The sequence below is a fragment of the Callithrix jacchus genome, chromosome 13 (assembly GCF_049354715.1).
Source record: "Callithrix jacchus isolate 240 chromosome 13, calJac240_pri, whole genome shotgun sequence".
NCBI classification, from domain to species: domain Eukaryota; kingdom Metazoa; phylum Chordata; class Mammalia; order Primates; family Cebidae; genus Callithrix; species Callithrix jacchus.
The window spans coordinates 43,811,117-43,822,808 of record NC_133514.1 but is presented as its reverse complement, the minus strand read 5'-3'; the positions used below and the strand labels follow the sequence as shown (position 1 = coordinate 43,822,808).

Below are 11,692 nucleotides of genomic sequence, written 5' to 3'. Positions count from 1 at the left end.
GTAAAGGGAATTATGGTAATGCCACTTTCCAACGACCCAGTAACTTGTTGCATTAAAGATTTGGCTATAAAAGTAATAAGCGAATTAATACCTCTTCTGCAGAATTGTACTTCTGCTTACCACTGGGACAAATCTAGAAATTTGACTGGGCTTGCTCTTCTGTATGTATTCATCCAGTATCAGCCCCAACTAATAATCACCAAAGATCCTTCATGGGAATTACTTGGCAACAAATGCAAGTCGTGGAAGAACTCCTTTGACAACGAATTTGCTGCTTAGTAAGAAATACAAAGCTTTGAAAAGCCTCTTATGAATCTCACATTGTATCCTGGAACAAGTCTATTGACATTAGCACGCATGATACAAAAGCTGAGGTGAGTACAACTGCTGGCTCCTCAACATGAATCCAGCTGAATCCGTAACAGAGGGACCATATGTTCTCCACCAGCCCATACGTGCAGTTAATAAAGGACAAGACAGTTTCACTTCAGAATGTCCTTGATGAAGCTGTAAAAGTAGATAATTCTGTTAAATCTTAACTTCATTTTCTTTTGTTTTTTTTGAAATGGAGTTTCACTCTTGTTGCCCAAGCTGGAGTGCGGTAGAACAATCTCTACTCACTTAGCCTCACAAGTAGCTGGGACTACAAGTGCCCCCACCATGCCTGGCTAATTTTTTGTATTTTTAGTAGAGACAGGGTTTCACCATGTTGGCCAGGCTGATCTGGAACTACTGACCTCAGGTGATCCACCCGCCTCGGCCTCCCAAAGTGCTGGAATTACAGGTGTGAACTACCTTTACCTGGCCAAATCTTAACATCTTGAACACATACCTTTTAATTAGACCAGATGCGAAGTGCACATGAAGCACTTTTGCTACATACTGAAGTATGAAGGTTGTCTCAGGAAAAGCACCTGTGCAACTGTATTAGCCCATTTTCATGCTGCTGATAAAGACATACCCAGACTGGGCAATTACAAAAGGTTTATGGGACTTACAGCTCCACATGGCTGGGAGGCCTCACAATCATGGCAGAATGCAGGGTCCAGCCCTGCATGATCTAGTGGGTGTTCTTTTGTGTGTGGAGACGACAGATCGCAGGAAAGAAAGACACAAGAACACAGAGTAACAGAAGAATTCAGTGGGGCCCGGGGGACCACTACTACCAAGGCACAGAGTCTAGTAGTGGCCCCGAATGCCTGGACATGCTGATATTTATTGTATACAAGGCAGGGTGGGCAGGGTCAGGAGAGTGACTCATCTAACATGATTGATAGGGGTCAAGCAAATCACATTCTTACAATATGGGGGGCCACATGGGAACAGTACAGAGGGCCCCTCCCTCTCAGGTAGCCGCTGCAAGGAGGGGAGGTACATACATCAGTATCTTTCTATGCACTTATCAGAGAGATCAAAGGCTTTTAGGATTCCTCTATTCTTCTAAGAATTTACAAGGGAGCACTGGGTGGGAAAGTGGAATATAAAAGTGGACAAGGATGGTGACCATCGGAGCACAGCACCACGGAGAGGTGTTTAGGCCCCTGGCTAGTGTCAGACCTCCTCAAGAGATGGAAGAAGCAAAGTGTTTTCTGAACTCCCCAGTGAAAGGGAAATTCCCCCTCACAGCCTGCTAAGCAACAGGCTGGCGCCTCCCCAGGCGCTGGCGTCACCCACAAGACCTGCCTGTTAGTCTTTCCCAGGCATTGGTGCTACCTTAAGGCATTTACTCTCGCCTCCTGATCACTTCTCACAATGTCCCTTCAGTTCCAAATTATATTTCACCAGATTATTTCTACACTATAAGGCCAAAAATGTTCCTACACTGTCATACTAAAGCAAAGGTTAATAATTGAGAAGAATAATGTAGTAAGATTGAGCATGTAATTGATTATGTGGTTGTATCTAAGTCTAATTGGTGTCATTGCTATATCTAAGTAATCAATTATTTATTATGCTATCACTATGTAATCAGTAAATATATTTGGTGTCATTGCTATATCTAAGTAATCAGTTATTTATTATGCTGGGACAGATTGTGCCTTCAGTCTCTTGCCATGGCACCTGGGCAACTTTCTTCCCACAGCAGAAGGCAAGGAAGAGCAGGTCACATCTTTCGTGGATGGCAGCAGGCAAAGTGAGAGCTTATGCAGGGAAACTCCCATTTTAAAACCACCAGATCTCATGAGACCCATTTACTATCACAAGAACAGCACAGGAAAGACCTGCTTCCATGATTTGTCATCTCCCACCAGGCCCCTCCCACAACACATGGGAATTAAGAGAGGGTGGAAACACAGCCCAACCATATCAGCAACCGCTTGACTTATAAGCTAAACAAGCTACTTGGATCATGGAGCACCATTTTACTTGAAAGAGCAGCAGGTGGACAAATTATGATTATTTAGACTTGGGTATTTGGGAGGTGTTTTGTTAAAAATGAACAAAGTGGACATTTTATTTAAGTGAAAACAATGGATATTTTTTCCTCGCCAATGATAAAATTTAAACATTTCGTGAAAAATTGGAATACTGTAAAAATTGTATCCACCACTGTAAGTCTGATGGCTTCTTAATACTTTCCTTATAAAGATAGGTAGTGCCATGAATGAACTTTTTGGTATTGTGAAATATATCAATATTTGGAAGATCTGCATAACTCAGTAAGCCAATATATACATATGTATATTTTTTTAATTTAAAAGACGGGGTTTCACCATGTTGCGCAGACTGGTCTTGAACTCCTGACCTCAGGTGATCCACCTGCCTTGGCCTCCAAAGTGCTTGGATTACAGGCATGAGCCACCCGCCCAGCCCAAGTCAATATTTTCTAAGTGAAAAATGTGTGATGCTATAGAAACATTCATAAATAAAATATCCATTCAAAATGTCAAATAGATGAATGCATTTCTTTTTTTTTTTTTGAGACAGAGTCTCACTCTGTCATCCAGGCTAGAGCACAGCAGTGTGATCTCAGCTCACTGCTACCTCTGCATCCTGGATTCAAATGATTCTCCTGCCTCAGCCTCATGAGTAGCTGAGATTACAGGCACACACCATCATGCCCAGCTAATTTTTGCATTTTAGTAGAGACAGGGTTTCACCATGTTGGCCAGGCTGGTCTTGAGCTCCTGACCTCGGATGATCCATCTGCTTCAGCCCCCCAAAGTGCTGGGATTACAGGTGTGAGCCACTGCGCCTGACTGATGAATGGATTTTAATATTATAGTATGAAAAGTTAATTATTATGGTTTCTGATTCCACATTGCAACTAACCATTAAATGCTACAGGTTGAACTTCCCTAATCTAAAAATCCAAAATCCAGAATGCTCCAAGATCTAAAATTTTTTGAGAACCAACATGATGCCACACATGGAAAAATTCCTCGTGTGACCTCATGTGACAGGTCATAGTCAATGCAGTGAAAATTGTTTTGTATACAAAATTATCTAAATTATATAAAAATGACTTTCAGACTATATGAGTAAGCTGTATATGAAACGAATAAATTTTGTGTTCAGACTCGGATCTCATCCTCAAGGTATCTCATTAGGCATATGCAAATATTCCAAAATGAAAACTGTCCGAAATCTGAATGCTTCTGGTTCCAGGCATTTCAAATAAGGGGTACTCAACCTGCACCACTTGCTGATGGTTAGTGCAGCATCAAAGAAAAATATCCACGATTATCTTGAAACGCTATTTAAATGATCCTCCCTTTCCCAGCTATTTATCTGGGTGACACTGAATTTTCTTCATGTTCTTCAACCAAAATAACACATCACCACAGACTAAATGCAGAAGCGGATGTGAGGGGTATCTTTTTTTAGCTCAGACATTACAGATTTGTAAAAATAGCAAACAAAGTTACTATTCTACTAAATTTTCTTTTATTTTAGAAAAATAGCCCCAGAATTAAAGTAACATTTTAAAAAAATGTATATGTAGGCCGGGCACGGTGGCTCACACCTATAATCCCAGCACTTTGGGAGGCCGAGGCGGGTGGATCACTAGGTCAAGAGATCGAGACCATCCTGGTCAACAGGGTGAAACCTCATCTCTACTAAAAATACAAAAATTAGCTGGGCATGGTGGCGCATGCCTTTAGTCCCAGCTACTTGGGAAGCTAAGGCAGGAGAATTGCTTGAACCCAGGAGGCAGACATTGCGGTGAGCCGAGATCACGCCATTGCACTTCAGCCTGGGTAACAAGAGCGAAACTCTGTCTCAAAAAAAAAAAAGGAAAAAAAAAAAATAAAAATAAATAAATGTGTATATAATTTAAGGAATGCCATCTGTGTTATTGTGCAATGGGTCTATTACTGTTATTTCTTATTTTATTGTATTTTGAGACTGTCTCACTCTGTCACCCAGGCTAGAGTGCAGTGGTGCAATCTTGGCTCACTGCAACCTCTACCTCCTGGGTTCAAGAGATTTTCCTGTCTCAGCCTCCCAAGTAGCTGGGACTACAGGCACTCAACACCATGCCTGGAAAATATTTTTGTATTTTTAGTGGAGACGGGGTTTGACCATGTTGGCCAGGTTGGTCTCAAACTCCTGACCTCACATGATCCACCCACCTCGGCCTCCCAGAGTGTTGGGATTACAGGCATGAGCCTCTGTGCCCGGTCCTGATTTTCTTCAGTCTTAAAATGGGACATAAAATAAGGCTGATCCACTCCTTCTGCCTGGCTATTGTTATTGGCACATGAAGGCTGGACTGCAGCAGTTATTTGGGGCCCATGAGAGAAACAGCCTGGAGGATGCAGAGCACAAAGACAGAGGCAACTGTCCCTTGATGACATCAATTGTTCTATGAAATTAATGAGTCTTGCCACTGCCCAGGCTCTGGAGTTCTTTTCTTTTTTTGAGACAGGGTTCTTTCTCAAAAAAAACCTCCCAGAGGGAAAGCAATCCTCCCATCCCAGCTTCCTGAGTAGCTGGAACTACGAGCACCTGCCACCATACCCGACTAATCCTTCTTTTCTTTCTTCCTTCCTTCCTTCCTTCCTTCCTTCCTTCCTTCCTTCCTTCCTTCCTTCCTTCCTTCCTTCCTTCTTCCTTCCTTCCTTCTTCCATCCCTTCTTCCCTCCTTCTTTCCTCTCTGCTTCCCTCTCCTCCCTTCCCCTCCCCTCCCCTCCCCTCCCCTCCCCTCCCCTCCCTTCCCCTCCCTTCCCTTCCCTTCCCCTCCCCTCCCCTCCCCTCCCCTCCCCTCCCCTCCCTCCCCTCCCCTCCCCTCCCCTCCCCTCCCCTCCCCTCCCCTTCCCTTCCCTCCCCTCCCCTCCCCTCCCCTCCCCTCCCCTCCCCTCCCCTCCCCTCCCCTCCCCTCCCCTCCCCTCCCCTCCCCTTCCCTTCCCTTCCCTTCCCTTCTTCCCTTCCTTCTTTCTTCTTTTTTTTTTTTTTGAGATGGAGCTCTTGTCTCCTAGGCTGGAGTGCAGTGGCACGATCTCAGCTCACTGCAACCTCCATCTACCGGGTTCAAGTGATTATCCTGCTTCAGCCTCCTGAGTAGCTGGGATTACAGGTGCCTGCCACTACACCCAGCTAGTTTTTGTATTTTTAATAGAGACAGGGTTTGCCATGTTGTCCAGGCTGTTCTCAAACTCATGACCTCAGGTGATCCTCCTGCCTTGGCCCCCAAAAGTGCTGGGATTATAGGCATGAGCCACCGTGCCTGGCCTATATTTATTATTAGGTAACTAATGCATTTCCTATAGCTTAAGCTATTTTAGTGAGGGTCTGCATTTATGTTTAGATGAAAATCCCACTGGACATTAATACAAATCAGTTTCTTTGTCTCCTCCCACTCCCGTCTGGCTTGCCATTGTCTGGTTTCCTTGGGTAGGAAGCCAGAATGAAGAAGACAGGCTTCAGATCCAGACTGCATGGGTCCAAGGCTGAGCTGAGCAGCATCCTCTCTGGTGAGATTGGGCAAGGGCTAAGTTATTGAACTTCTTTGTGTCTTGGTTTCCTCACTTGTGAACGGTGGCTAACAGGAGGATTGTTTCATAGGGTGACAGTACAGACGAATGGAGCTAATATACTTAAAGCTTTTTAAATTTTTTTATTTTTGAGACAGAGTCTCGCTCTGTTGCCCAGGCTAGAGTGCTGTGGCATGATCTCAGCTCAGTGCAACCTCCACCTCCCGGGTTCAAGTGATTCTCCTGCCTCAGCCTCCCAAGTAGCTAGGATTACAGGAGCTCACCACCATGTCTGGCTAATTTTGTATTTTTAGTAGAGACAAAGTTTCACCATTTTGGCCAGGTTGGTCTTGAACTCCCGGCCTCAGGTGATCCTCCCACCTCAGCCTTAGTGCTGGGATTACAGGAGCGAGCCACTGCACCCGGCCCATTTAAAGCATTTAGAGCTAGTTCCCTGAATCCATAAAAACAGGATTCAGACAAAGCGAACATTCATGGAATGGCATCTTTGGTCACAAACTTTGTTTAGACCAAAATATTAGGTTGGATCATATGGAGTTACCATTAACCAAACCTTTTTTTTACTTAAAAAAAAAAATGGCGATTTCATGTGTTTCAATCTATTTCTTCTGGAGGTTATACTTCACAGCTGTGAAATGCCAGAAGCAAGACCGTTCTGCACAGCATGTAGTAACCTGAGATGAAACAGGGAAGCTGCCCAGGAGTCCCGGTCTACGGAGAGAAACTCACCAGCAGGCAGCAAGCACTGCAAATCAAAACAAGCAAATGAGGCTGTGTGTATATGATTTGAAAATAGTAGAGTACTGTCCAAATATTATTCAGAAATTGTTGCTTGTCATATAAGCAGCCTTTAGTGCCTCACCCATGAAAATGGTACATTCAATACTAATACCTTTGGCATTTCGCCTTTTCTTTTCTTTTTTTTCTTTTTGACACAGTCTTGCTCTGTTGCCCAGGTTGGAGTGCAGGGCATGATCTCTGCTCACGGCAACCTCTGCCTCCCAGGTTCAAGCAATTCTCCTGCCTCAGCCTCCTCAGTAGCTGGGATTACAGGTGCGTGCTACCACACCCGCTAATTTTTGTATTTTTAGTAAAGACAGGGTTTCGACATGTTGGCCAGGCTGGTCTCGAACTCCTGACCTCAGGTGATCCACCTGCCTTGGCCTCTCTAAGTGCTGGGATTACAGATGTGAGCCACCCTGCCCGGTCACATTTGACCTTTTCTCTTGAAAAGACCAAAACCTAAAGGAATTAATGGGCAGCCCCGTAGACATTGTGAATTTTATATGTCTTGTGATCTGGGTTGGAACCCATAGACTGGAATAAAAGGTTTTCTGAAGCTTTGGAGCGTCTGATAACTTAGGTGTCTTTTTCACCTAATTGCTTTCCATTTAAATTAGAGGGCCAGGCACAGTGGCTCATGTCTATAATCCCAGCACCGGGGGAGGCCAGAGAATTGCTTGAGGTCAGGAGTTCAAGACCAACCTGGGCAACAGCAAAACCCTGTTCTCTACAGAAAACAAACAAACAAACAAAAAAATTAAATTAGAGAATAATTATGTAATAAGAAATGTGCTGTTGACTCCCTCCTTATGGAATTATAACCTCAGCGGCTGGCTGAATCCAACTTCATTTTTTCAAATCCCAAGAATTGGGCAAGTCCGGTGCCTGAGGCACTCACCACCATGCTCAGGGTTGGCCAAGGGCTGAGGCACTGCTGGCACCCTTTGTCTCATTTCATGTGACACATCAGAACTAGACAAGATGGCTCAGAGAAGCACAGTGGTGGCTGCATGTTACCATGCACTCCATTTCCTCTCAGGACAGGGTGCTGAGGTTTCCAGGAGAATCGCCCCTCCCCTTTTGATGTTACATGGGAGGCAAACCAGGCTGCAGAGGTGTGACCCCCCGCCTCATGCGAGTGAGCAAGCTTGCAGGTGATTAAAGGGTTAAGAGGTGCTTCTGAGTGTGGGCACGGAGAAGAAATGTGAACACTCAAAGCCTTGCCCTCTGTTCAGGAGGTCATTTTCTGTTTGTAATCCTTGCCCGTGCCCTGGAATTCTGATGTGGGCCTATTCATGCCCATGGAAACCAGCCCTGCCAGGTCCTGGCACGGGCCTGGGATGCCACCAAGCCAGCTCAGGAGCTCCCTGGTGGTCCTGGTCCCAACCCAGATTTCCCTTTTGTTTCTTAAATGGCTTTTATCCTAAGCTCTGGGAAAATAATGTAATCGAAGCTAAATGAGAATTGTGTCACGAGGTCTGCAGACCCTGAGCTTTGACTCAAAGCCTGACCTTTAGCACTGGTGCCTAAGCCTCACTCACTTCCACTTGCTCGCCTCTGGGAGCGGCCTTGGCTGAGGGGTGTGATGGGGCAGCCACCTTGGCTTCCTTGTTGGGTGCATCTGTGTAGAGAGGACCCTGGGCTCACCTTTCTCCTTCCTGCCTCATGCTACCTTTCCCCCACATCCCCAGTAGTATTCTCTCTCCTAGGGAGGAGAGAGAATAGGGCTGAAAGTTGGAAGGAAAAAAGTGGCTTCAACTTTATTTGCAATATTCTATTGCTTTTAGAAAATTAAAGTTCTGCCAGCCTAGGCAACATAGTGAAACTCTGTCTCTAGAAAAATTTGAAAATTTAGCTAAGAGTGGTGGTACATGCCTGTGGTCCCAGCTGCTTGGGAGGTTGATTAACACATCCGTCACCTCACATGGTCACCTTTATTTTTTGGTGAGAACACTTATACCTTTATGTATTTCTCATGTGACTAAATTCTCTTTTTTTTGTTTGACAGAGTCTCGCTCTGTGGCCCAGGCTGGAGTGCAGTGGCATGATCTCTGCTCATTGCAACCTCTGCCTCCCAGGTTCAAGAGATTCTCCTGCCTCAGCCTCCCAAGTAATACACAATAAAGAAAGAGAGGCCAGGTGTGGTGGTTTATACTTGTAATCCCAGCACTTTGAGAGGCCAAGGTGGGAGGATCAGTTGATGCCAGGGGTTCAAGACCAGCCTGGGCAACATAGCAAGACCCTATCTCTATGAAAAAAATTGTTTAAAAAATTAGCCAGGTGTGGTGGCAGGTACCTGTAGTCCAAGCTACTTGGGTGGTTGAGGTGGGAGGATTGCTTGAGCCCAGGAGGTCAAGGCTGCAGTGAGCTATGATCGCACCATTGTATTCCAGCCTGGGCAACAGACCGAGAACCTATCTAAAATAATAATAACAATAAAGAAGAAAAGAGAAAGTGAAATGTCAAAAGGCATGGGGATGAAAGATGGTCCGCAGCTAACAGTACTTTCGAAGTGAAAATAAATGGGTTTAGTTGCTAAAGATGAACGGATTCATCAAATTATTCTAGATAGGTGATATTCAAACTTTTTCCAAACAAAATCTTGTACTGAATCTCAATATAACAAAATGGGTATACTTACTTAACTGCCTGATCCTCTTGAGGCACATCTGAACTTGTTCTGGTCCATTGTTTATAAACAAGATGAATGCAAGTCTCCCCAGTGACACTCTAGCATGACCTCAGTTTTACTTTTTTTATAGTGCTGCTCAGGTCTACGCCAACATTATAAATTCCTTATGCTCAGTGGGGTGCAGTGGCTCATGCCCCTAATCCCAGCACTTTGGGAGGCCAAGGCAGGCGGATCACAAGGTCAAAAGATCTAGACCATCTTGGCCAACATGGTGAAACCCCATTTCTACTAAAAATACGAAAATTATCTGGGCATGGTGGCGTGTGCCTGTAGTCCCAGCTACTTAGGAGGGAGAGGCAGGAGAATCGCTTAAACCTGGGAGGCAGAGGTTGCAGTGAGCCGAGATCACCCCACACACGCCAGCCTAGCAATAGAGTGAGACTCCATCTTAAAAATAAATAAAGCCCTTATGTTCATAACTCTTGACCAATTATAATAAGACAAATTTACAAAGTCAGTAAAAAAATTCCTTTCAAATCACAAAAATTTAATTTAGTAACTAATTTAATTTGTCAAATGATGTTTTGCTCAAACTAAATTGCTACTGGTAACATCAATATGGAAAGGACTTCTGGAGAAGTCTGTGTGTGTGTTTGACATGCCTTTACTATACTGCAAATGTATGAAATGAGAAAGAACTCAAATTTCCCACACGCTTTTCCCTTTAAAATTACTGAACAACCTTCATTTATGTGGGACCTCATGATATCATTTGGTGTGGATATTGTGGAGACCTCTTCATCTGATGCCAAAGGGAAGGTAGACACAAGCAGACCCCCAAGCCCTGGTGCAGGCAGTAGCCCCCGTTATAATTCAGATAGAAGCTTACATGAATTTATTATTTATTTATTTAGAGACAGAGTCTTGCTCTGACGCCCAGGCTGGAGTGCGGTGATGTGATCTCTGCCCACTGCAACCTCTGCCTCCCGGATTCAAGCAATTCTCCTTCTTCAGTCTCTTGAGTAGCTGGGATTACGGTGTGCACCACTACGCAAGGCTAACTTTTGTATTTTTAGTAGAGATGGGGTTTCACCATGTTGACCAGGCTGGTCTCGAATTCCTGACCTCAGATGATCTGCCTGCCTTGGCCTCCCAAAGTGGTGGGATTATAGGCCTGAGTCACCAGGCCCAGCCCATTTTTATCAACATGAAAACACCCATAGAAGGGAATAGACTTTCGTAGCAAAATGCTATTAATTAGTGAATCCATGTGAAGGGTGTGTGAATGTTCTTATTTTATTTTTGCAATTATTCTGTAAGTCTGAACTGTTTTGAATTAAAAAGTTGGGTTGGCCAGGTGCAGTGGCTCACACCTGTAATTCTGAACACTTTGAGAGGCTGAGGCAGGAGGATCACTGGAGGCCAGGAGTTTGGGACCACCCTTGGCAACATAGGGAGATCCTATATCTAAAAAAAATTAAAATAAAAAATTAGCTCAGTGTGGTAGCACATGCCTGTAGTCTCATCTACTCGAGAGGCTGAGGCAAGAGGATTGCTTGAGCCCCAGAATTCAAGGCTGCTGTGAGCTATGATCATGCCGCCACAAGATCATATGACCCAGCCTTGATGTCAGAGCAAGACATCAAAAATAAATAATCCTTCCTGGGGGAGACAGTTTAAAGGAAATAATAAATAAATAAAATCAAACATTTAGAAAAAAAAAAGGTTGAGCACAGTGGCTCACACCTATAATCCCAGCACTTAGAGAGACCAAGGCAGGTAGATCACCTGAGGTCAGGAGTTCAAGACCAGCCTGGCCAATATGGCAAAACCCCATCTCTACTAAAAATACAAAAATTAGCCAGATGTGATGGTGTGTGCCTGTAATCCCAGCTACTCGGAAGGCTAAGGCAGGAGAATCTCTTGAATGTGGAAGATGGAGGTTGCAGTAAGCTGCACTACAGCCTGGGTGACAGAGCAATACTCCGTCTCAAAAAAAAAGTTTTTTTTAGGAAAAAAAATTCTAATAGAGAGCTCACAGCTCCCAAGAATATGTCTATACCCCGCAGCGTGAGAAACAGTGATCTACTCCAACCCTTCATTTTATAGATTAGAAAATTGAGACCCAGTGAGCAGAAATGACTTCTGGGAACACTACAGTGCCAATTAGTGGAGAATCAAGATTAAATCTTAGTCTCCTTGTCCGGATGCTTCACCAGACTGGCTGTGAATTGCAGGGTTTAGATTCCTACGTTTCTCACAGGGTGATATTCTGCTGTGAGGAATTGCTGAGGATTTCACAATGGACTTGTGTTTCCAGAGAGCTCCTCAGCTGACC

General features: G+C 44.4%; 1 long non-coding RNA gene across 1 annotated transcript; it reads left to right on the top strand.

The window, feature by feature from the left end:
• Positions 1-237: 237 nt before the first annotated feature.
• Positions 238-6,688, top strand: LOC118146813 (uncharacterized). Its single transcript, XR_004732841.3, has 3 exons — positions 238-374; positions 5,843-5,918; positions 6,554-6,688. It is a non-coding gene; the product is annotated as an uncharacterized LOC118146813 (long non-coding RNA).
• Positions 6,689-11,692: the final 5,004 nt, after the last annotated feature.